The 26,286-nt window shown below is 41.5% G+C and overlaps 1 long non-coding RNA gene across 1 annotated transcript in view; it reads left to right on the top strand.

Annotated features, from left to right (window-relative positions):
• Positions 1-6,912: 6,912 nt before the first annotated feature.
• The window catches only part of LOC121075456, a 97,870-nt gene continuing 78,496 nt past the window's right edge, over positions 6,913-26,286 (top strand). The window contains exon 1 of the long non-coding RNA XR_005822969.1: positions 6,913-7,064. This is a non-coding gene — a long non-coding RNA (uncharacterized LOC121075456). The remainder of the gene's footprint in view (positions 7,065-26,286) is intronic.

Raw genomic sequence — 26,286 nt, forward strand, 5'->3', positions numbered from 1 at the left:
CCTGTTTGGTGTTAGAGCCTTTTAAGAATATTGGCGTGGATTTTAGGAGCCAATTGAATAGCTAACCTCCAGAGTACAGTAAAATAACTTTATTAGGCATTATAAGCGGTGTCATTGAATTTATTTTGTCTCTCTCTTATTAAATCTGCTCAGTTAGCTGCTCATTTTGAATCCCTGTAGTTATTAAATACTCATTCTAGAGCACAACCAATATTACATTAGCAAGGCTACAAACGAAGTTTCAGAATTCTAAGGCACAGAGGCTGTTGGCAGAACAAAGTAATGGTGAGTTTGCTGTAGGCAGGGGTTGATGGACACGGAGCTGTCCTGAAGCACTGCAGGATGCTCTCATTACGGTTGTGACCAACGCCCACGGCTCAGTGACTGCTGGTGGCAGGAGTGGCCACCACCGGCGGCTTGCATTGATTGAAGCAGCCAACAAGAGGTTTCTGAAATTGTCCCGGTAATGATGAAGAGGCCCCCCCTCGCCTGCTCCTTAAGGGTGACATATTCTTTTAAATTCAAAAGACTCGCAGCGATTTTTCAGGCTGACAGCCAGGAGGCTCCCTGGCCAGCAGCTCTTCAGCCCCGTGTACCTCCCAGGCACTGCTGGATCCCCGAATTTGTCAGCTCGAGGTGTAGCAGCGTGGCAGAGAACTTGGTGGTGGTGGTGGTTGGACCTGCCCGTGCTTTGATGTAGTGTGGGCAGCCTTTTGAGGCTGGTCAGGAGAAATACAGAAACGAAGCGAGTTGGAGGGTCCGGAGGAGGCTTGACTTATGCAGCTTGGATGAACTGGAGGTTCACAAGTGTCACGTGGAGGAGCTATTGCTAACCCTGCAAGTTAGTGTAGGGCAAGTTATTTCACATGCAGAACACTTGTGTAATGGATGTGGGAATGCTGAAGAATTGTTGAAGGTTACTGGATATACAGCACATCCTTTTAATGAGGCAGTTACGTTAGTTATGGAGTTGGGGGTAGCAATTTCTTTCCTTTTTTTTTTTTTTTTTTCCCTCCTGTTTAGAATAACTTCAGAAGTTTAAATTCCATGTGTTTTAGGAAAGTACTGTAGAACAAGTTGAATTTCCTTTAGTGAATGAAATAATTTTTTTCCTTCGAAACTAAATGTAACAAGAATTTAATAATTCATGAATTGAGCTTCAACATCTTTTAAATAATAGATAGACTGTCATGCCAAGTTCAGCTGCAAGCTTACAGAGCATACGTTTTTATGTTTTTCTTTGACATTTTGGAGAATTACAGAACAACAAACATTTATTTTGTATTTCTGCTCATTTCAATATTTTATTCCTTTCAGGTGGATTTAGGAAATAAAAGCCACATTTTTCCCCCCAAAAGTAACTAGCTTCAGTTTCTGATGGAAAAAAAGAATAGGAGAGAGAGAAGACCCAGGTATATGGTCATAAATGATTCACTGGACTTTTGGATGACAGATAGAACAGTTTCATAATAACTTTGTTTATTATTTTTCTTATCAGTGGAATCAGATGTTTAAATAGCTCTACTGCTAAGTGCTGTGAGGTTGACTAACAATTACACCTCTGTCACCTCTGCTGTCTTTGTCCCTTTCAAAATAATCAGGCTGGATTTATTTTATTGGTTATATTTTCCCTTCCTTGATAAAATAGCAACAATTTCCAGTTGATGTGGCAAGGTGCAGAAGCAGCATGTCATTTAGTGATATTTTTGGGTATGGGGTGAATGAGTAGTCTCCTGCTTAAAGCAAAAGGAACCCGGCTGTCCCTGCTGCTGCCTTTCAGAGTAATATCAATTCAGTGGAGGAACAACTGACTCCCAGGTGATGGATTGTCTCATCTATCTTGGCAAGAACTTTGAAAATCAGTGGAAAGGTTACAGCTGATTTCATGAATAGGTATCCTCACCTCCTTTATTTTGGAAAAAAATCTCAAAGTGCCAGAAATGGAAAGACTCTTTTCCTCCCTTCCTTCCCATGAATGTGCACCTTTTGCAGGCCCCCCTCATTTTTTTTGTTTGCAGAGGAAGTTCACGCCAGAGTTGGCAAGGACAAAGACAGTTATTTTTTAATTAATTTCAGTTCTGTGTAACTTGTAGGACATCCTAGCATGAATACTGTTCAGTTAAAGACTTGAAGTCTGTGAAACGAGCGTGTTGATCTGAGTTCTCTACTCAATCACAACACGAGTTGTACCAAATGAAAAATCGGGCCATGGGGATTTGTTTGAACAGATGTAGTTGCAGTTCTGGAGTGAAAGTTCTTAAATGTCTCTGGTAATAATTTATTGCTGTGATTTCATTTTTCCTTTTATGTTTTCCTGGTCTGCGTGTAGAACTGAAGAAGCAGAGGAGTAAGAGGTGTATAGGAATCCAATACAGAGTATTTGAAGTGGTTCACACTCAATTTCTGTGAAGGGTGAATAGTAGTTCACTGTATCTATGGTTTTGTCTCATAGTATTTACAAACTATGAACTTGCCTTATCAGTCAAATGGGAAAATCAAAATTTTAAGGGAATCGTTACCTTTTCAACCAGATATTCTAAGCCTAGAAAGATAACATTGGCACTTACAGTGTATTAACGGGCAAAAATCAATCAAAACTTCACTGTGATAAATGTTCCCACGTGTGAAATTACAATGAATCTGCAATCAGTTCCAGCTTGTTCAATTCCATTGGAAATGGTTCAGTAATCTGGGTGGTTATTTGCAATAACTCATCAAACTGATAATAATGTTTATTGCACCATATGTTATCGCTTAAGTCTCAAACTGCAACTTTTACAATTTCATTGAAGGGGAAATAGGTTAATAATAAAATCAGTTAGAACTTGAGTTCTCTTTCTTTTCTTTTGGAAAGTTGAGTCTATTTCTTGGAGCCTCCAAAAAAGGACAAGGTGTGGCAGTATTCCTATCACCTACCTTGTGCACAAAGTTAGGTCGATCTACCAGCCTAACTTTTTGTAGAGAAAGTGTAGAAAAAGTTATTTGGCAGAATGATTTGGAGCTAATAAATAAGGGTCACAGGCTAAGCTAGGCTCCCAGCTCTGCTACCAGTTGGACTCTTAGCCCATGAAACACCCAACAGGAGGAGGAAGGCGTAATCTGCCCTGGCTGGGTATTTTTAGCAGTTTCACCCAAACACTCGGGTTGTTATTAATGGTCTTTGTAACGTGGTTATAGCTGGGAACACAATTTCTGGCAAAGATTTCTTGTACAGGAAGCTATAAAAATTCATTGCTAAAATGTAGTCTCTGCCCTAAAATTTTGCTAGCATATGTAGTTTGAGATTCAAGTCGTGAGATCTGGCATAATGCTGTTTTGTTCTCCTTTGTTATACAATTTGAAAGCTGGGCCTCTGTGTTCACTTCTGATCTTTTATTTCTAAAAGATTTTGGAAAAAAAAAAATAGTTCCCAGTGAGAATCTTTTATCAAGCACCTTTTCGCACAGGATATTTCCCTTTCTTATTGAAAATGTTGTGAGCAACTTAATCCCAAGGGGAAAAGAGTGCTAATATTCAGTGGTGATGGAAGAAAATAATTTGAACGTGGCAGTGCCATGGAAGGAACATTTTGATTAAAAATGCAAGAATATTCAACCATTCTATCTAGCAGACCATATGTACATGAAAAGCCTATCTTCATTCTTATCGTTCTGGGTGCTCGTTTTCAGCAGAATGATTGATTGGCAAGATTCCTATTTCCACACCTTTCATCTATCTTCAGTACTTTCATAAATGTTGAATTAAGCAGTTTTTATGAAACTTATCATAAACTGGAGTGCTCATTGAAAGTGACTGTGACAAAGTGGATTCCCCTACTCTTGAACTTCAACAGCAATATTGCACAATACATTTATTTCTGCCTGGTTAAAAGCACAGTGTTTTTTTTTCTTTTCCCCTCAGTGTGAGAAATACCCAAGAAAATTAGAGAGAGGAAGACTGAAGGGATTTTGAGAAAAGGGAACCTCTTGGATTGAGATCTAGATCCTTATTTTAGCTGCGGAAAGTGAGACTAGTGCCTTTGTAAAGTTGATATTTTCTGTTTGTTCTTAATGTCATTTTATTCTGTCATTTTATTCCTTTCGAGATGGCCTCGTTATTTTGGTGTAATACCTTGAAGCCCTTGTCTGTCATCTTCTGCATCTTTGGAACCAGTGCTGTCTTTTTTGTACCGTGACTTGGACAGACTACTTTGGGTTGAAACTAAGTCATGTTGGGCTTGAGGAAGCAAGGATGAGCCGTATGCAGATCTGCAGCTGGACAACACCGCTGACAGTTTGTTGCAGCGGACAAATTTCCTCTTGGGTTGTGTGTCGTGAATCTTCCCATGTGAGAACTTGATGGGGCTATGTTTCCCCACAGCAGTGCGACTCCACAGTCGTGTGCAAATGCCTGCCTTTATCGGGCAGTTTGTCTGCTCTGGAGCTGTCAGAGCCACATTACGTTACACCTGCTGGCACTTTTGCTACTGCGATCTCCCATGAAGTACCTTCCAAATAGGGTTTATGTTTTTCCTGGGGAAAAGATATATAAATGCTTGATTCACGGGAACACATGGAACCTGCAGATGTATCGGTGTCACTGCTTCCCCCAGTTACTGAATTAAATGGCTGGAAAAGGGCAATCAAGGTGGCTGTCACATGCCATTGCATGGAAGTTAGTGCAACATCTGCTTTGCCTGCTGTTTCAGAAACCACTGGTGCATATTATAATGGGGAATGGAATCACTACTACTTTTTTTTGTTTTATTGGTGAAGATTTTACATGGGGAAATGCTTAAATTATGCTGAGAATAGCCTTCCGTGAGTTATGGTAGGATGTTGATATTTCTACCCTGTTCAACGTTTAAGTTACAAGAAGTTTGGAAAAAGGACATTTCACTTCTTTTGTAGTCACACTGACTTTTATCCTTTCGTCATTTGCCTGAGCACCTAAAGCTTTTCGTTTCTTGCTCTTGGGAGTGCAACCATTCATTGCTTGATTAGTATTTTTGATGCACAGAGCGAGTTAATTTTAGCTATAATCATTGGAAGCAGTTGGTGTTGTAATTTGGTATTTTCTCAAAGAACCATTAGAAGAGGATGCAATATAAACTCCTAGTTAAAAGCAGTATGATGCATGGGCTTTCTGAAGGCATGGGGGAAAACTAGCTATTGGTAGCAGAACTTGTAGTTAGAGGCATTTATGTTGCTTCCCTCTGGGAGTATGATGGGAGGGTAAAACTTTTATGCTGTCAGGCATTTGTAAGCAGTTCTCCAGCTGGGACTTTAAATTGGAATAGCTCCATTATTCACTTGTACCCCAGAACTCTTTGGAAAATCATCTGCTGCTTCTTCTAGCTGTGAGTGGCCATAGCCACATGTGCTGCTCGTGAAAGCACAAAGGAAACGCTGCTTCCTGGACTTGGAAACCCCAGGCCATATTCCTCATGCTTTCAGGTGCTGCTTGTGTCTAAGGCAGTCTCTCGCCTGGCAAAATGGTTTTAGATACAATAAACTCACCGCGTGCATCAAAAACATTCAAGTGAGTTGTTGCAGAAGTGATTTTTGTTCCTGAGTCCGCAGCCAAGACTTGGGACGTGAAGCTGGGTACATGGCAGAGGAGGCGGAGGGAAGGCATTGAACCTCTGTCAGGCCTGCCTGGGAAGCGCACTTCAGCTGCTTAACAGTCGTGTGAAAACGGGAGCAGCTCCACAGTCTCCTTTTCCCTTGCTACCTTGCAGAGTCTAACTGGAGACTCTGCATACTTTTGGCTTATGCATGCTTTGGTTTATGCACGCATTTGGTGTGTTTTCCGGCAGTCTCATGCTTTCAGGTAGGCTTATAACAGCAGGTGAGGATGCTCATTGATGATAGCTTTGGGGCCAAATCATGTTTGTGCTATTCAGTTGCCTACCTGAGTAGACAAACTCTGGTTCAAGTGTGTTTTTATCCTGTAGTATTTAATTGTTCTGGCAGCAGTGCAGTGAGTGAATGGGTCAGTGCTGTTTTTGGTTCAGGGATCAGATCCTCCTGGAGGAGATTGCGTCCAGTTTAAGACTGGAACTGGGTGCTAGGAGGGTGGCGGTGCCATTCAGATGTTGTCTTTGGCCTTTTGCAGTTTGTCTTGCTCTGTTTTCTCTCATTATCCCAAATTGGATTAGTAGATTGCTTCTCATCAGAATTCACCGTGCATTCGGCTTGGGGTCCGTGGTTACTGTGAGGCTGGGGACAGCATGGGCAGACAGCTGGAGCAGGCAGCAGCACAAAATTTATGAACATGGTCCCCCAAATTGTCAGTTAAGTGAACTGCGAGGTCAAAGAGCCAAGCTCAGACATAGTGTGGAAGTGCTGTTGACTACAGTAAGGCAGCAGTGGTTAACACCAGGGTTTTTCAGCAAAAGGAGTTTTAGGCAAATTAAGTTGTACTCAGCTTATCAGTATCACAATTTCTTGTTTTCTGAGAGTGCTGCTGGTGGCTGTGTACTGTATCTCACAGCAAGTACCTCTGAATTATTTATAACTGGCTCAATTTGCAATAGTAGAACACGAGCGTTTTCTGGCCTAAAATTAGGCTAGGCAGTAGTCTCTCCTGAAGCCCTTGCCAGTTAGAAGTTGTTGCCAATCGCCAGTCCCACCATGTTTTACCAATTTTACCCAAGCTCTCGTAAACTCACTCAAATGCAGGCTATTTACAGCAGCCAGGCTGGGCTACAAGCCTCCTTGTCAGGCTCTTAAATTCTGGAGAGCTGATGATTTCAGCACACGTGGTTGTCGTGCCCAGAGACCTCCTTCTCCGCACCCCGTTGATGTCACCATGAGCCAGCCCCGCATCACAGAGCCTGCTTCAGTGACTCCAAGGTTGGCGGTGAGCCCAAGGGCTTGGGGTAGGTTTTTGGGCACACCGGTGTCATAATTGGGGTGTCTGTAGAAGAGTTAGGACTGTTTGGGTGCCCTGCAGTGCTGTGACAGCAGCTGGAAGGAGCTCCTGGCTGCGGCCAGCTGGAGGACGAGGGGAGGCTGAGTGCGTGGTGGAAGAGGCCAGCGCCGTTGAACAGTTGGTTTGCTTCCCGAGCACGGTTTCAACGGGTATTTCTACTTACTTCACCTTGTGGGTGAAGATGCGTTTGCGAGACTATTAGCTTACGAATTTAAATTAATTCGTAAGTTTATCTTTTAATGAGTTTAATAATGCAATGTCGTTTTTCTCTCAATTTAGCTGAACGTGGATTCCTCATTTAGTTAAAAATTTGAAATCGTACAGGCTACGCAAGAAATTAGGTTTTTAATGACTGTTTTATTCAATTATTATAGAGATACTTGCCCTATCATAGTTAATGTTCTATTTTGAAATTAACGTTTTACACTACCTCTCAAGCCACTTTTTAAACATTATATTTTAATACAATTTTTAACAATGAGATTGGAAAAAATTTGTTTTGACTGGAAATTAAATTATTTGCTGAAAATTGGAAAATGGTGGTTTTAGTAACCATTAAAATTTTTTTAAAACCAAAAGTTAAAAGTTAATTTTAACAAAACTTCAACATTTATTGGCTTAGGAAAAAAAGTCTGTTATTTCTCAAGCGGCGCTAATAGAAATTTAATTATTATTGTAACTTTTTGTTGATGGGTAAACTTTTTCTTCAGTAGCAATTATCGATTTACAGAAAATTGACAGATAAATGTGACAGTATGGATAATTCAGAAAACAGTTTTCTACAAGGAGGGAGAGTAGGAATTTAGGAACATTTTTAGACCTTATTCATAATGAGTGAAAGTTAGTGGCTAGTAATTAGATGAAGAGATGATTGGAAAGGAAAGCCTAGAGGTGTTTTCTCGCAACAACTACTGTGCTTTTCCTGACATACCATCACATAATGAGAGGAATATTGACGAGGAGAGGATCCTAGAAAAATGGGAAAATATGCAATCAGATAAAATGGAAACACGTTTCGGAGAACTGCATTGGCATCTGCTTATTTTGCGGAGCCCCATTTAAATAGCAAGGCTGCAATGTGATCTAGTTCAAATAAATACTGAGCATTAAGGTGACAGCTTGACTGCATTGCATTCAATGGTAGTGGGCACTGCTAAGGATATAGTTTCTTTTTAACAGCAAGTAGTAAAGTGTTGTAGTAAAAATGGAAATCTTAGCAATACAATAAATAACCGAACTGCTCTGTACAGTGATACATCAGAGAAGAAGCTTCACCCGCAAGGCGCCACTCTGGTATTGCCAGCCAAAAAGCCTGTAGGCAAACTAACAGGCAAGTTATCCCCGAGAGGGTGGCAAGAGGTGGGTCCAGAAAGTGTGACTGAGCCCGTAGTCTAAGGTGTGTGGTGGTGTGAAAAACGTAGTTCTCAGGTAGTGCTAGAAATTGGGTGTTGGGTGTTACTTGGGACAAAAGGAGCAGGAATGGCCTTGGATGTGACAGTCATTGGAGAGCCAGAGGGCCTGTGCGGCTGCAGGGTGTTACTGGTTTTTGTTTTGGCCTTTTTTGGACAGGGAGGAAAAGCTTTGGGTTCTTTCTGCTTGTTGTTTTGTTATTTTTTCTTCTGTGCTACACGTTTCACTCATGCCAAAACCCTCCTGGTATTCTGAACGCCTGGAGAGCTGTGTCCTGTAGCTTTGTAACCCAGCTGTCAGCTTTAGCAAAGAGTCTGCAATTAAAAATTCACTGAACTGTTAATTGCAAATCAGGGTCAGCTGGATGACTCAATTTCAGGCATCCTCCTACCTGATCAAGGGTTTAGAAGCAGTCATTTGTCTACTGAATCAAAAGTCATTTGTCCATTGTAATTACACCCCATCAGAGTGTATCCTGCAAAGAGGTGCTGGAGAAGAGCTTGCAGAACAGGCCGCGTTAAGAAAATTAAAATGGAGCTGCAACCAGCGTGCCTGGAAGTGCTGCTCTGCGTGTGCAAAGTGATCACTGCACACTGAGTTACGCTGATGCCTACCTGGGCATCTAAAGAATCTGCTCTGAGTCTGATTGATATAAAACATCTTCACCTCAATGTCCTGTAGTTCTTGTCCTTAAAAGTATATCTGTTGCTAATGAAAATGTTTGTTTCCATTTAAGTAGGAAAAAAAAAAAAACACCACCACAACAAAAAACCCCACAGTTTATTGTATTCTTCTTGTGCACAAGTGGTTGCCATTCATTCTCGTAGATTGTAGCTCCAGTTACATCTGTATTATCCAGTCAAATGCTTTTGAGAGACGTTACTAAGGTAATCTGGTATTTAGCAATGATTAAGAAAAAGGATGACACAAAGATAAATAGATATGTATCCCGTTTCCTTCCAAGTGAAATCCTGAGAAATTTTTATGCTCTAGACTGGCCAACCATCTTATGGAAAGTAATATTTTGGCATGACATGCCTTAGTCTGGCAAATTCTGTTCTTCCAGAATTATTATTTCCAAGTTCTTTTTTTTTTTTTTATAGTCGTTTTTATTTCTCCTGTTTTCTAGAATTTAGAAAGAATTATCCAGATATAGGTTGCTAAAGAAATTAAAGTGGTTGATGCATTGACTTGAGTGCTATCCTACAGTTTTTAAAAGCTCCTTCAATTGCAGGTAGCAACATTAGCTCATTGTGTTCAGATCACATGCACTGAGCAACAGTTTTTAAATAAAGGCTTACCGCTGGCCCATTGATTTAAGACATCTTTTACTGCAGGGTGTTACCTTGGCCACCAAGGTGGTTTCGACTAGGCTTTCCTGTGTGGGAGTTGTGAGATAGCAAACCTTTTTAAAACAGCTTACATGGCAATTAATATTAAAAACTGTATGCAATAATCCCATTCTTATTTCAGAAGTAATTAATGCACATTGTTGAAAAGCACTTAAGAATAGGAAGGTAAAAAACGACATTTTATTCTGTACCATTTGCAGAACTTAGTGCACGGACAGCTTGCTTTTCCCTACCTGTTTTTATTTCATGTGAAAGTTCAACGATTTTGTTTCTCTTCAGGACAAAATAAAGGAAGTAAATGGCAGGGTTGCAACAAAGCAGCATTTTCTGTTTTCAAACTAGATGCTGGATAGCTTCTCCAAATGAGTTCTTCATGCCTGAAACGTGGTCACAGATAAAACTTAGGGAAGCGGTGGGAGCAGCTCTGGAGTTTACAGTTTATTTGAGTGACCAGTCAAAATGCTGGCACAGCTGCTTCTTTGGGTCACTGTCGTAGGTCTGCTTCACTGGGTGAAGGAGCCTGATGTGTAACGTTTTGGTTTCGTGTACCCAGAGTTCTCTGTCTAGTGTAAGAATTTAAATATGAGGTCTGAAATTGATCCGAGTGCTCTGTTCTGTGTCATGTGAAGAGTAATAATATGCTTAAATATTTACCAACCCCAAACATGTTAACAATAATATAATAATATGTACTGTAGGAATACCAGCTCATTAATTTACTGAATATTGCATTGAATAGAAGAGTCAGCTTTGTCTTTGCTTTAGTATGGTAATCTTTTAACCCTGGCTTATTCAAAATAAATCAAAAATTTTTTTTTTTTTTGGTCATCAGTAACCTGCTTTATTTAGGACACGTTTCCTACTTCTAGTCTCTCTGCTGGCATTTATCTGCTCGCAAATGGATTTATTATCAAGTAATCCTAGTTTTAAACAAAATGTCTTTTGCTATCTCAAAACCCCAGGCTTTTCTGTGTTTGCTCTTCTACCAATTAAGTAGCGTGAGTCAACGAAAGCCTTTTTCAGAGCGCCATCCAAATAGTGGTGTAGAAAGAAATCCTGATGGCTACTCCGCAGCTAAAGCAGGTGGTGGATAAATGGCTCGTTCAAGCAAAGGGACTGGGAGAAGCAGGGAGGATGGGTATGTCTGGCAGTGGATTCCTTCACTCTGCCTCTTTACTGCTGAGCTATTCCATCCCCTATGTGCCTGGTACGTCATGGTGTACTTCTACAAGTTACTGACTGCGGCTGCATAGTGAATCATATTTATTTGCTGATCCACTTCAGAAAGAGATGATGTTTTGAATAAAATAAAAAAGTGTTTTAATTGGGTTGCTTTGCTACCAGGTTAGTATTCTGTGAAATTGTGTGGTAAGTGTGCCCCGACAAAGGAGAGGTGTTGGGGACTACAGGAGTTGGGGGCATGACAGGACTGCCCATTTTGGCAATAACACCATTAGTTGGGGGCATGACAGGACTGCCCATTTTGGCAATAACACAATTTTAGTGTAGATTAGGTCAAGGAAACTGCTGTGACCATGTTGCATCTTTTTGTTGACAACTTTGTTCTTCCGTCTCCCTTTGGTATGCTCTCTCTGTGCTGTACCTGCAAGTTGTGCCTTGTCTTTCTGCACCTGGTGTCCAAGTTTTCTGTGATAAGAAAGTGGGGAAGGTTTTGGACATCAAAAGAAATTCTGCTGACTTCATGATGCTGTACCAAGGAATATAAGATGGTAGGGACTTGATTCATTCCGCCTTTCACATTTTGCTGTGACCTTCTTCAGCCTCTGGATTCATCACTATTCACAGAGATGAAAGCATCTCATTTCCATACCGGCACCCTTCCCCATATAGGAGTTGTTGGTATTTATGTCTAGTTGGAATAATGGAGTAACTGTAAACAGGAGCATGCAGATAAGAAAATTACCAGCCATTTATTCACAAACTGGTCAAAAGAACTGCATCTTTTATCCATGGATAAATATAAAAGTAATCCCAGCCCGATAGCTTTGATACTGTAGATCTTTGTCAAAAGGTTAGGCGTGAGCAACAGAGGCAGAACTGAACTATCATCTTAAAACCGAACAAAGGGATGAACAAACAACCTCCCCCCTAGAGAACCTCTACTCGTTTTTTGTTTTCATCAAACCCGGGTTCTTATCTTGTTTTCTCTTGCATATGCAAGGAGTACTGTAAATGTCTGCATTAGTTTGGGTGGCGTGGTTTGGGTGCAGGCATCACGTTTAGTTGTGTGAGAGTGTTTCTGAGCTCTGAGGAGGCGCCGTGGGCTGCTGCCAGGTGCCCCCGCGCACATTGAACGTGGCTGGGCTGCCTGGCTTCATTGAGCATTCAGAAAGGTATCGAGCATTTAGGACTGAGAAAGGTGCAACAGAAATTGCTCAGCCCTTCTTTTTTGTGCTTTTCTGCTAGGGTGGTGATAGGGATTTCACCAAGTGAAAGATACTGCAGATAAATTTGAAACCAACAACAACAAAAAAACCACCATGCCAGTAGGTGCAAAAACTCAACCAGACTGGGAAAGGGGAAGCCAAACAACTGTGAAATAGACATCTGAATCTGGGCCTGCTCCTTGGCAAAGAAGGCTGGTAAAACCTCTTATGCTTGGCTGTACCCTCGGGAGCACAGCATATGCTGGTGCCTGAACACACGTTTCCCAGTTCCTCCCCTCGCAGAAGACGGGATGTCCTCTGCCATGGAAAGGGAAGCAAGGGGCGTGGGGAAGGGCTGAGCAAGGCCAGGTCGTGGTTGGGCTCCTGGGAGAGCAGTGGCCAGCACAGCTGGGCTCCTTGTACCTCCTGCCAGGGACTGACGCTGCCTTCTGCGGTTGTTTGGCCAGGATTGCAGCTTCAAGGCACTGCAGACGATTCAGACAGGTTTGTTGGTTGTGTGCGAGGCTGGGTCTTTATGGGATTTGTAGCTGGAGAACTTGGGGGCTGACCAAAACAGCAGTAAAATGTAGTGTTAGCAGCAAGGAGCTTCCTGGCTCTGGTCCTTGGGAGTGCGCACAATGACAGCCAGCTTAAAAAGCAGTCAACGACCTCGCTGCCGTTGTGCTGTTGTACATCTGTGTTTCCTCAGCTAACGGTCTTGTGTTGGTTTGTGCCTGCTGCTCCTCGCCCAAGTTGTTTTGTGCACACCTGCAATGAACAAGATCTTTCCAAGTTTTTGGACGATCTCAGCTTTGGCAAATGAAAGGATGATAATGTCTGATCGATACTGCGTGGCTTCCCTGCCACTTGCAGTTGCTCGCTTCTGCTTGTTGTATTCATGCAAAATAAAAAAAAAAAAAAAGAACTGAGAGGAACATCACTCTTCAGCCAGATGGAACAGGACACATCTCCTAATACCCATAGTTGTGTGATGATGTATCATTGCAGCAACTTATTTCTGAAAGAAGAGTAAAGATATACAGGATGTGCCTGTGTAATCGTGAGGAAAGATGATGGAGAATCCTGAACAAATCCCAACCTTAAACAGATGATATTACGAGCTGTGATAGGCATTGGTTCAGATGCTGTTGTGCTCCCAGAGGAAGGCAGAGAAGGGACGGGAAGGAACCCAGGAGCCCTGTGGATAGGGTGGGTCAAGGTTCTCAGCTAGGGAGGTTGACATGGGTGTTAGGAGAAGAGTGTGTGCTCTCTGAGCACAGGTGCTGGAGAAATGCGTTTTGTGAGGAGCCTGAATAGCTATTTTGAGTGGTCCAGATCCTGGCACAAAGCAGGGTCTGCCCTTTCTGCAAGTGGCCAGGACGGGGAGAAGTAGAAGGGTCCATACCCACCCTGGAAGCAGAACAACCTGAATTAGGCATCATCTTAGTAACTAGTTTGGGTGCGATGATGCTTGAATCGAATCCCTCTAGTCCTTCCTATTCCATTATCTATTAATGTTATTCCTTAGCGGAAGCATTTAACTGGTTTTGAACATCTCAGTTGTCCTCTGGAGTGCAGGAGGAGAAGTCAGATGAGGGAAAGGCACGCTGGAGGGACTGGCCAACGAAGTGGCAGGTGGGCTAGTAAAGGAGAGGGGATGAGGCTCACAGCATGCTGGTCCAGGGCCTGGAGAATCACCTGGTGAGGAGAGAAATGAATATTTCATCACTATTCATCACGATTATGGTACCATGAAAAGGCACGGAAAGGAGCAGAGCAGGAGGCTGGGAACACACATTGTTCCTTTAGTGGTGCTGTGGGTTTGCTCTGATGAATTTGTCTTGCACCTCACCCAAAGAAAAGGAGTTGGCTAATGATGTGCTCTGCAGATGGATCAGTGCTGGCACTTCAACAGCTCTGTATCTGGTACACAGGTGTTTGATTTTGTTTTTGTTAACAAGCCAACAGCAGGCAGAGTTAGGGAAAATTGACCACAGTTACTGCGTAGAGACAGAGTTTCTCTCCCCGCTCCCAATCTAACTCCACCATATGTTCGGCGTGTGAGCCCAAGCCACGACATATCTTCCAGTCAGCAGGCCAAGCTCACAGCTGGTGAAAGGTAAGGGTGGAACTACGCCTACCGACATTACTCAGCCCCATGCCTCATGCCGCAGGCTGTGTTGCTTTGTAGAGCTAAGCAGACACCTCCGAAAATTGTCCCTGATTATTCGTCCTGTCACAAACTCCTGTCCCTTTTGTTGTTGCTAGTAAGCTTTTCAGAAAGCGCTCTTCACAGCAGATGTTTGCTAATGCAGAAGATGTTAGCGAAATTGTTGTGGAATGTAGATTTCAGGATGTTTTTCATACCAGATGTGTTTACTGGATATGAGGCTTAAGTAAAGAAGTTGCTAGAGTTGGGAAAGTCTTCGTGTCAATTTAAAATTAAATGCTGCTCAGGTATGAACTGTGAATTTTGTGCAAGAACGAATCAATCCAGTGTGTGCCAGAAAACCTAACACAGGTGCTAATGCAAGGAAATCTCTGGATGGATGGAAGAGAGAATAACACATTGAGGCAACATGTAGGTAATAATCCACTGGATTATAACTACATAAACTAAGAACTTTTTGCTGAAACTACTCATGAAATTAAATGGGGGGGTGGGGGCGGGGGAGGGGGAGAGATATTAGTAAAAACTCCCATGCCTGTTGAAGTCAGTTTATAAGAAGAGAGCATGGAAAAATCAATTGCGAAACATAACGTTAAGTGAGTAATCGGTGCGCTGTCTTTTCTTTCCAATGTCTACAAATGTACCAATGCTCGCAGATAGGTTTTGTTAAAATAATTGTAGGTAGTACAATAGCGTTGAGATTTTTCAAATATAATACCTCCAGGAAGTTCTCAATAGCATCTGCTATTTACAGCAACTCTTTTCTCATAGCAATTTACTTAGGGCTGGAGAGAAGACAACAGGTCCTTCTTGTTATTCACCCTAGGTACAGGTTTTTAGATTTTATTTCATTTTATTTATTTTTTTTTGTCCTAGTGATTTTCTGTTTTTGGAGGAAGGATGTTTTCTTGGTCAGTTTGTCACAATCAGAAATGAAATAATGTAAATACTGTACGTGTCTGGTGTATCTTGGACTGATAATCTCATAGCTGGAAAACAGAAACTGTTGCAGTGTCTGTGGAGTCACCACTCATCCTGTTTATCTTCTGTTCATGACATGTACAGTACAACCTGCTGAGGCACTGTTCCAGTGCATGCAGAAACACTCGTGGAGTTTGAGTCATGAGGGAGTACAGTATAGGGAAACAGTGCACATATTTTCTTTGGTGGTGTAACGGGGGTGGGGGGTGTTGAAACTGAGTGCCCTGCAGCGGCACACAATGCTCGAGGAAGAATTGGAAGGGGATGCCACAAGAAGACAGGGCAAACCTTTTTAAGAACGACGAGAGAACCATGTTCTAAGTGATTCAGAATTCAACAGTTCTTCACCTCTAAGACTTCTAAACTGCTTCTGCAAGCGTCATTTTATTTTGAATCATCATAGCTTACTGGAAAGGTATTGTAGTGTAGGAGTTGAGGGCTGTGCAGTCTGTGTTATAGTTGTATTTATGATGATGTTCTGAACTAATATCTTAAGTTTTTATGAGACAGAATGACATTTATGAATAATTTATTCATGGCATGGTAAGCTGAACTATAGCAATTTTTTCCCAAGAGTTATTTGGAAAAGCTATTGGGAATAGAAAAATTAATGCTAACAAAAGGATGTCAGTGGAGGTAGGTTGAAGAGAGAGAGAGGTCTACAGGCAGCCTCGTGGGAATATATCAGAATGTTTATTTATATATATATATATATGCTGATTAATTCAAATATTGTCAGGAATATGAAATGTACTTTAATATTCCTTAAAAAAAAACAACACCCCACCCATTAAATATGATCTGAAATTGGAATGCAGTGCCATATCCCAATCGTGCCAGCAGCACAGCAGGTTGCACGGCAGTGGCAGCCGTAACCTCCGTGCTGAGGTGTTGTGGGAGTGAAGGGCTAAGATGGCTTTGGTCAAGGACGGCACAAATGTACAAAAGAGAAAACAATTGAGTGTTTCTGAATGTACAGAAACCACACATGTGGTTCAGTAGATCCCGTGATCCAAGTTTATATAAGAATTTATATGCCAACGATGGGTTGTGTGGTTAGAAGAAGGAGTCAGCTGGAAGAGAAGCTGGCAGGGCTTGCCCAGCCCTTGAAGCAGCTCAGGGTTGCAGACTCCATCTTTGGTTTTTCTAAATGCAGTTTTCCATTCTCCTTAAAACATCTACTGTTGGCTCTCCTGGGCTTGCCTTGCCCGTGCTCTGCGCTGTCTGGATGCAAATCAGCTTCCAACAGGGCCCATGCGGCTCTGTTGGTGCCATTGCCCGCTGGAGGGAGGAAACGCGGTGCAGGAGCCCGGCGTTACGCCGTGCTGGAGCATCTCTGCAGGCTCTGCTCTGCCTTTCTGCCACCAGAAAGCCCTGCAAGCAGAGCCTGAAGGCAGAGCACGGGCTGTCACCCTGCATTTACCCACCTCGCAGGGCTAGACATTGCCTCCCAGCCAAGTCACATGCACTTCAGCATCCCATTTAGATGATGCCAAACATGTTGCAAATCCTGCCTTGGTATTTTTCCTGTCGTAGCTTTTTGTTTCCTTTATTGTGTGACCACTCATCAGGGAGCTGTTTTGCAGGGATTTTGAATGTCTTGCTCATAAAAGCCGCGACTTTTCCTATATTTAGGAGATAGTGTGTTTTATTCCTCTGCGATTTGTTTTGCCTAAACTAAGCACTTTGCTTCAAAAGGGTGTCCTTGTAAATCTTTGTCCTTTTAAATTCAAAGGTCAATGATACTTTCTATATGCAAATTCAGTTGTTAAATGTATTGCACATTACTACTCCTGGCAGATGGGAAAAACTGCAAATTTATCATGGTGATGGCTTCAGGAACAAAGTAAGCAATTATAGACACAGTATGACAACTAATGACAGTCTCTTTTATTCTCTAGTGTTTTCAGTAGCCTTTCATATGAAAGAAGAGGAATAGAAGGTTACCTTAGCGGTGTGTCTAAATCTAAGCCAATATTACCAGAAATTGTAATATATAGCCTTTGCTGTTATCCATTAGAATTCAGTTTGTCTTCTGGCTCTTTATAAAACCTCTTTCTGAAGATGCATTAATAAATTCAAGTTTACTTTGTGTTAAACTTTAGATTTGTTTCTTGTGCACCATAAGGAATTACAGGCAGCTGAAAGGAGAATATTCTGCTGAGGGAAGTTAACTTTTTTCTAGTCCTATTCCATATGCTGGATACACCACACTAATACTCAAAAGATATTTTGTAAAGTAGATGGCTTGTTTTTATGATGATGATGGTGTCTGTGAGCTCTACATGGTCACTGCTCTGCTCAGCCAGGTGTTGCGTTAAGTGCAGCAGATCACAGTCCGACTGTGCAGGTTGTCAAAGAGTAAGAGAAGTGGAGGCTTGAAATCCTCTTGTTATGGGTGGCGACTTGCAGAGCTGCCCTCCATTTGTGGAGGGAACAGAAAGCGTCAGCAGAGCCAAACAGCCCCATCAGAAGGTGAGGTTTCCACTTGGCCAGCACGGGCCAGCCTTCCTGTGCCAAGCTGAACTGTTGGCCTGCCTTAGCACCTCAGCAGCAGATGTCTGGGGGCAGATCGTGTTCCCACGTCTCCAGGCTGTACCCTCTTGGTTTAGATTTGAGCTTCAGCTCTCCTTATAAACTCAACCATATTTTCTTACCAGCTTGCAGTCGGTTGCTATATATTGATCCTTAGTAAATGTAGTGATCTGCACTCCACATGACTAATTAAATATGCCATAAATCTGCAAGGGAATGAGTACTTCAAGTGAAAGAATTCCTTTTTATATAATAATAAAAAAAAACTCTATTAAAAATCAAGTTCTATCTGCAAGTGATTGGCACGCAGCTTGAAGTTATATTACCGCTGGTTTGTCCTTGATCTGCCGGAGTTTGTACCCCTGGAGTTTGTGCAGATCTTTGGGTTCACAGCACCCAAATCCTCTGTACCTGCTGCCAAGACACACACACAGCTGGAGCTGCTCTGGCAGTGCTCATCAGCCCACCTTACTGACTCCAGGGAGACTACCAGTGTTATGCCGGCTAGAAATTTAGCTTGGCCCAGGCGAAACAAAGAGATTTTGTGCCTGAGGACGCTGTCTTACCTCATGATGACTACTGCAGTTTTCCCAGGGAGAATAACGATGTGCCTCTGCTGCCCATCCTGCTGTTCCGTGCACAATTAATTTGGGTGGGCAGGTGTTTTGCTTCCTCCCCTAGAAGGAGGCACTGATAACAGAAGATTAACCTTGCTCCATTTAAATTATAGCTGGCAAGCAAAATGCCTTGTCCCTCCCCAGACAGGGGGACGGATTTTCAGGAGAATAAACTGTCTGATGTTTAATGACTGCAAGTTGCCAGGACTACACTCCAGTGGGTCAGAGAATCCTGAATACTGATCTGCTACTGATTTATTTCCACGGTGAGGTACGTGCTCCCTGTATCTTGTACCTGCAACCAGGCTTTTCCTGAATGTCTGCATTCAGTAAGATGCTGACCTCATCCGATGGTGCTAGCTTCTGCACGCCTCCCCACCTCGAGCTGCCTCCACTTGCAGCGGAATAATGACTTTGCACATGCTTAAACGCAGCCTGGTTCCGACACTCAAACAGATGCACCTAGAGGCCTGAGTGCCTCCCAGCACCTGCCGTGTACTGGCCGTTATCCTAAGGCACTTTGGACATTGCTGTGGATGAGTAGAAACATTTAAACAAGGAAAATGTTTATAAGCAACATATAAGCAATAACTTCATAACCTCTGCATGCCTTTGTTGAGAAAAAAATAAAATAAGAGAGACTTATCCATCGCTTACTCGGCACCCCCTGTAACGCAGCTTGTGTGGCACCAGTGTTTCCGTGTGATTTACCGAACATCGCTCCAGTGTTCGGTGACCCTCACACTCGTGCTGTCACCTAGAAGAGGAGACATCTCTGATCTCCTGGCAGGTCCAATAATAAAATAGCAGATGTAGGCATACTGCCGTGGTGACCGGACTCTAATATGTTTTGAAAGATGGCATAGCTTCAGAAAAGAGAGGAATTAGATGCCTGGTCCCCAGGAATGTGACTTGTCTGAGGTGTAATCATTTCAGGCATACGCTGTTCGATAATGTTCTCCAGCACAGTGAGCTCCCCTAAAACACCTCATCTGAAGAATAGCTTTATGTTGCTGTTCTAGATGCTCTCTAATTTTTTTTCAGTATTCATCTTACACTAATCTTTTCCATTCAGATGTGTGGGAAATGACTGCAATCTTTTTTTCACATAATTTTTCATTAGTTAATCAGTTTTCTTGAGCAACAGGTGCTGCAATATAATATTATGAGACATAGGATAAAATCCCAAACAGTAATTTACAAATGGTAAGCTTTCCACTGAGATTTATTATTATTATTATTAATCACAGGAGACTTGTATCCAAAGGCACGAGTTGTCATTTCATTTTCTTTTTTCTTTTTCACCTGTACAATATGAGTGCTCAACCACAAAATAGGGTAGACCCACCTTTTCAAGCAGTGTGACAGTAGTTGGAAGCTGTTTGCTGTTATATCAGAGCTGCTTATACTCTGGTTGTCTTCTCTGTTTTCAAAACCCCTTGTAAGAAGGGTTTCATGCTAATGGGATCACTGGTGTGATCCTGCCTAAAGTGTGTTGCAATAATGTGCAATCAATGCTCATTTAACCAAATGGTTCAGGTCTGCGATGTGTTTAAGGGTCAGGTTTAGAGCAATAAATATGAGAGCACGTAAATGATTTTCCAGGACCCAAAATGACATTAGAAGTCCCAAGACTTGTAGAAAATCCCAGAGGGCTCTTAAAATGAGTCTGTTTCCCATATTAATATGCAGTTAGAAATGTGTAAGTCTCAGCTTCAGAAAATGACAATACAGGCTTGGAAAAATTGTGTGCGTGCAGGGGAATCGATGTGTCCTTGTCAGAACAGGACAGTAACAGTGACTACAGGAGGCTCTGAGTTAAGGTTGGTTGGCTTCAGTGTTTGGTGAATGTTCTTCTTGGCTCTGCACACAATCCCTAATAAATACATCCAGAAATATACTGAAATAATACAAGGAAATTAGTTCCAACCTAATAAACTGGCCATAAATGTTATAAATTCTGCTTATACACGCATTCCTAAGTAATGTCACTAGGACAGATGTATGATATAAATAAAATTTATGAATAGATATTTATCTTAACTTTTTGGATATTCAGTGATATTCAGATATGCTAATGTAGTCACAGATACTCTATTAGCTTCAGTGGATTAGTGATTTTTTTTTCCAGTTCAGAATGCCATACAGTTGAGCCCAAACTATTTTTGCTGTGATATCAGTTGTTATGATCTATTACCTTTTGCTCTCTTGTTTTGGCTTGGGAAACTTCAGTATTTTCAGTGACATTTCAGGGCCCATTTTAGTCAATGTGTAAATGTAGAACTCCCAGTGATTGATGCATTTTTGTTGCAAAATGTCATGGCTTCAGTGGGAGTTTGAGTTGAGTATAGATTACCGGGTCAGGCTATCTGAAGCCAAATGGCATTTTCAGAAATATTTACTAAATAATAGAGAATTTTGGAGAGTAGTCAAACCTGGGGTGTGGATGTTAGCACTGCCCCTTGGCTAAATACTGGCCTCCACTTTATTTCTGTGTCACCTGCTTTCCCTCGTGCCACGGAATGGATAATGCAGTGTATGGTCAGAATGCCCTACAAACATAATGCGTCTGCGTTGTTCTGGGGGGCTAAAGGTTTAAGAGCTCTTAGCAGGTGATAGCTTTCTCTTTGCAATTTCTGTAGCAAGTGAAATAAAGATGGAAGTGTCAAATTTTCCAAAGTAAAATTCAGGTGCTATGTACCAACAATGGCTTTGATTTTAATCACAAAGATCCTAAAATGAAAGCAGAGCTTTGAAGTTTGGGAAAAATCATTAAAATTTTCTCTACTGTTTTTCTTGGACTTGTATTACAGACTTAAAAGCTGTTATTGACACACACAACTGTCCTTTAAAGTCAGCGATCATAACTGTGACCATGCTTTTACGCTGAGCAGGTTGGAATATAGCTTTTTAAAAATGACCGTACATGAAAGATGTTCCCCCCCACCTTAAAACCATTTTGAACAAAGTGAATGCTGTTCCATCTCATAAAGACACATGATTGACATTATATAGTGCATGAAATTTTTCTTTTCAGAATCGTGACATTTTATAATAAAAGTAGAGATAATGCTGGGAGCTAGTAATTATGTTATGTACTCCCCCAACAAAAAAGATCCATTGGGGGAAGAAATGAAACAATATGTCTTTACAAAGAATGCAATTAAGTAAAGCTAGATTAGAGAAACCACTGTGGATAAGTGACATGCTTTATTATCTCAGATGTGTAAATTTAATTTTCTTTTTTCCTCATAGTTCTTATTTTTTCTGCATTTTTCTCACTCCGTAGAGATCAACTTTCAACAGCTTCATTTTCCTATTGATCTATTTAATATTTCTCCATTGTGCATAATAAAACGCTAAACAGAATTTGCTATCAATGTGCAAACAGCCTTTCTGTCTCAGAAAAGAAAGATACTATTGTTTCAAAACTCTTCTCTCTGGGGGAGAAGATGACATTAACATTTTTGTTAGGGGAGGAGTGGCTCAAAATTAAATCTTGAAATTACCAGTATTTATCGGAGTGACTCACAGAAGTAGAGGCAGAGGCGAAAGGTGAAATGGCTGGGTAAATATCATCGTCTCTGCATCTCTGAAGGCAAGGCTAAAAAGACATTAAAATAGGGATGGAAAGTCTCCCCTGGAGAATATTTATCAGAGGTGCTCCATCTTGGTGGCAAATTTAAGACAAGACATGCATGGCAATATCTGTTGATGTGAAGAGTTTCCTAATAACAGGTTAGGATTTCTAAAAGGGATATTTTATCCCCAGGACAAAGAATATCTATTTTTATAAATGAAAAGGGTGTATTGTAGATTAGTTCTGCACAACTGGACAAGGAAGGGAGCAGTACCCTCTGCTAAATACACCATTTCTAGATTAGAATTTTATTGTATTTCCCTTGGTAAAAGAGAAATTGTACCCAAAGTGTTCCTGGAAAAGCATACAGAGAGTTTGGGTAAGTCAAAATATATAAGGAATTATGCTGCAATCAGTAATGCTGGCAGCAAACTCAGCAAGGTTGTAGGAAGGATTAAAGATTCTGTCCCACTTACGTGTGAAGACCTACGTGTGTGTTACCCTTTTTGGTGCGAACCCAAACACAAATCTTTATTAACAGTAGCTCTATTCAGAAAAGTGAGATTTGGTCGAGGGAAGATTTCCCCTCCTAGCTACTTGATTCTATACTAGCATATAGTCATGGCTCCCGCTGAAATATCTGTGAACAGTTTGAGCTCTGGAGTGAGCCCCTTCTGTCCTGTGGAGCAGATGTAGTTGTTACGCTTCTGGACTTGGAGTAAGGAATAAATTTTAAATCCGATTAATTTGTTGTTGTTACATTTGTTCATTATGTAAGACTTTCTTGAGGATACAGGGGAAAATTTTAATTTTGGAGTTCATCTTGCTTCAGTGATTTTTGACATCTTGCTGATGTCCAAAATTCAGGCATCTAGTCAAGGCTATGCTTCCTCTGTGAGTGATGGAGGAAGAAGAACCTCCGAAGGGGGAGATTCCCTACCTGTCCTTGCTACCTATTTTCAATACGTGTTGAATCACTGTTGGAGAAATGCGCTGAGGGCATATATGAACTGGAGAATAATCTAACTGCTGTTTTGCACACTATACACCATGCTTTCAGATGCCTGAAGGTATGTGACGTGAGTCTTGCCTCATGACTAAGATTCCTTACAAGCAAGGAATATTAAATATGAATAGCAGTAATTTGGAAATTATCAATGAACCAAAATGGATTTGTTGCTGAAATAGGTGCGCTGTTTTGAGTTGTGAATCCAGCTGAGAGCATGGTGAGCTATGCCTGGGCAATTCATGAACAAGAAAAACACAAAATGATTCAATAAATTGCTGGCTGGGAGTTCTTCCCTGAACGGTGTCGGAAATTGCTGTCCTTGTGGAAGGTCCTGCCCAAAAGAGCCAGGGATGAGAGGTGATGACTTTCTGCCAAGGTTGTACTGAAAATGTCTGGTGCAACAGATGAGTTTATTGCTGGAGGGTAGGTAGTAGCAACACAAATTGCAATGATTTCATTCATGATGTGTGCATCAAGTGCTCAAGGTATATTTACCTCTTCTTCAGTTTATCTTGGGATAGTTCTGATACGTGGACTTCTGCTAATTCTGAATGCTGCACGTTCAGGCATTTAGCCATGAATCTTAGCGTTGAAAGAATAATGGAAGGCTTTACAAATGAGCCTCATTTAGGCAGCATGTCATCACATGACCTGATAAGTAGGGACTCATCTGGATAATGATTAGGTTTTATGCACTATTACAAGGATTGATTTACTAGAAAGGCAAGGAGCAAAAAAAAATAAAATATATATATATGTGCAGTAGATTTTATCTGGCAGAGCCAATTATTTGACAAGATATGCAGATCCAACCCAGATTTTTAATATCCTGAAAGGGAGATCTTGCCTCCTTATCCATCTTAATGTGTATTTTCTCTTATGGATAGCTCCACCTATTTTGATCACATTGTGTAGAGAGGAAAGTACTAGTTTCCAAACCAGTACCTTCGGTGCCCTCCTGGAAGGGATGACTTCTGCACTGTGATATGCTCAATATTCATATTTCCTGCAGCGGTCTTACAACAACTTTAGTGAAAATTTTTAGATTGTGTGTCTTGTCAACTTAATATTGAACAAGCATTTGCTAATGGGACAATGTGCCAATATTCAGAAGGCTTGTGTATCAACGTGGCCTCACTCTGTGTGTTGCTTAATGAGGCTGTCTTTGGAAACTTTGAGATGCATGCAGGACGGTACGGAGAAAAACCCTACAGATATTCAGTGGGTTCAATCAATATTCAAGTAGCTGCACTCTGTTCCAAAAAGAAGGGGTGTTTTATTGAACCAGCTCCTAGAAGTCCACAGTTTCTTTTTATATTACTTTATTTTGGAAGATATGCATACACGAGCTCTGCAGTTTGTCAGATTGATGATTGTGCTTGGCAGAACTCTACAAGGAATTATTTCAGTAGTATGTAGGTTGTGATGAATCACATTAGTGCAGACTTCATGGGCAATCTCTTTAAAACAAAAGCCAGACCTGAGGTGGTGCATTTGTCTTTCAGCGCATTCATGTAAATACTTATTTTAAGCAGAAATTAAAGCTTACACTGAATTATTCACCTAGGCTGAAGGACTTCCATTTCTGGTATTGCTGACCATTCCATCTTTTTCACTCCTCTTTCATTTCTCAATTTTTCTCCCTAAATCTCTCCTGTTATCATAACTGTTTATAAGAAAGATTATTACCTTCCCGTTTCCTACATCGCATTGTTACCTCTGTAATTTGAGTGCATCACAACCATCTGAGCTTCATGACATTTTATGGTACCGAGCAGCAACCCCTGGAGGGAGAAGGCTTTCCCATCATACCCATGGATTTTTAAACACTTTTATAAGATGCTCTGACGAGTAAGGCTAACCTCTGTGTATGTGCTAACATCTAAGAAAGCTCCCTGCTGTGTGTGCTGTTACCCTCAGCTGTGATGTTGACTTCAGCGCTACGGGCAGGAAGGAGATACTGAGAAATGAAAAGAGGGCATCGAGGATGCGCTACCTGAGCATTGCTGGTAGGCTCCAGGCACAGGGTTCAAACTCGCTCTGACTGGGGCTGGGGGAAAGGGGAGGCTTGCAAATCGCTGTGGTTTTCTTTCCTTCTTTCCTTTTCTTTTAACGCGATTTGATCCAAACTCTTTTGTGGTATTTAGGACTGTTTCTCTTAACTTCGGTGAGATTTGGATCGCATTGGAGAAAACTTAATAAATGGCAACTGAAATAATTGGTGATGAAACTTTGCAAAAGGTCTAGAATATGAGGTCAGCTCCTGAACTGCTCTTTCTATGGGATTCAGTGTTGCCCTTGCCATCTCGTTTTGCTTCAGTTCAGCTCTTGACTGTGTGTAAAAGCTGCCCAGTGTTACACTAGCGTTCTCCTCTTGCAGAAAGCTGGAGGAAGCGTGATTAATTTGCAAGGATGAGATTTGTTTCAGCTTGGTGGATGTGTTTGAGACCACTTGTAAAACTACTTGAAGGCCTTGAATGTAAATGGCTGTTTCAAAGATTCTTTGTATTTAAAATATAAGCCTAGACAGATATTAATAATGAAAAAGGCCAATAAATGACCTTTTCTTCACTTTTTTAAAGTAAATGCAGTATTGAATTTTTCATCTGTTGTTTTCTTTTGAAATGTGAAAGATCACATGAATGAAAGCAGGTGAATTAGATTATGTTCTCCGCAGACACAACCCTGATGCTGTAGCAGTGTTTGGATACATGAGAATTATTTTTTCATTTATTCTGTGCATTTCCTTGATCTCCGCAAAAGTATTACTGCTTCACTTTTTCATGAGAAATGTTTGAATGCAACTTAATTGTATCCATTTTTACAAATGTAATAACATTTTTTTCCTGTTCTCCCAAAGCTTTCTGAGCCATTGTGACTAGGCCAGGCTGGTTGGGGCATTGGGCAGCCTGGTCTGCTGGGAGGTGTCCCTGCCCATGGCACGGGGGGTGGAATTTGATGGTCTTAAAAGTCCCTTCTAACCCAAACCATTCTGTGATTTTTATGATCCTATGACTCTGAAGGAGTTCATCTGTCACGTAGCTGACGGGGCATGGTTCCCCAGCCATGCTGATGAAAATCAGCAGCGAGTCTGAGCAACCCTAAAAGAGAAGTTGGTTTGTGGATAGCCAAAAAATGTCTTGTAGACATAAATCTGCACATAAGGAGCAGTTGCCTGCTTAAATTTTGGCATGGGCAGGGTACTGAGAAGAGTGGGAGAAGTGTGTGAGCAGCGGGAAAGGGGCATGGGCTCGGCAGGTGCAAAGCTGCCCCGCTCCTTTCAATCAGACCAGCTTTACGCCTCCCTCAGTTGTTGGCCTTAGAGGTTTA

Source organism: Cygnus olor, chromosome 10, assembly GCF_009769625.2.
Source record: "Cygnus olor isolate bCygOlo1 chromosome 10, bCygOlo1.pri.v2, whole genome shotgun sequence".
Lineage (NCBI taxonomy): Eukaryota > Metazoa > Chordata > Aves > Anseriformes > Anatidae > Cygnus > Cygnus olor.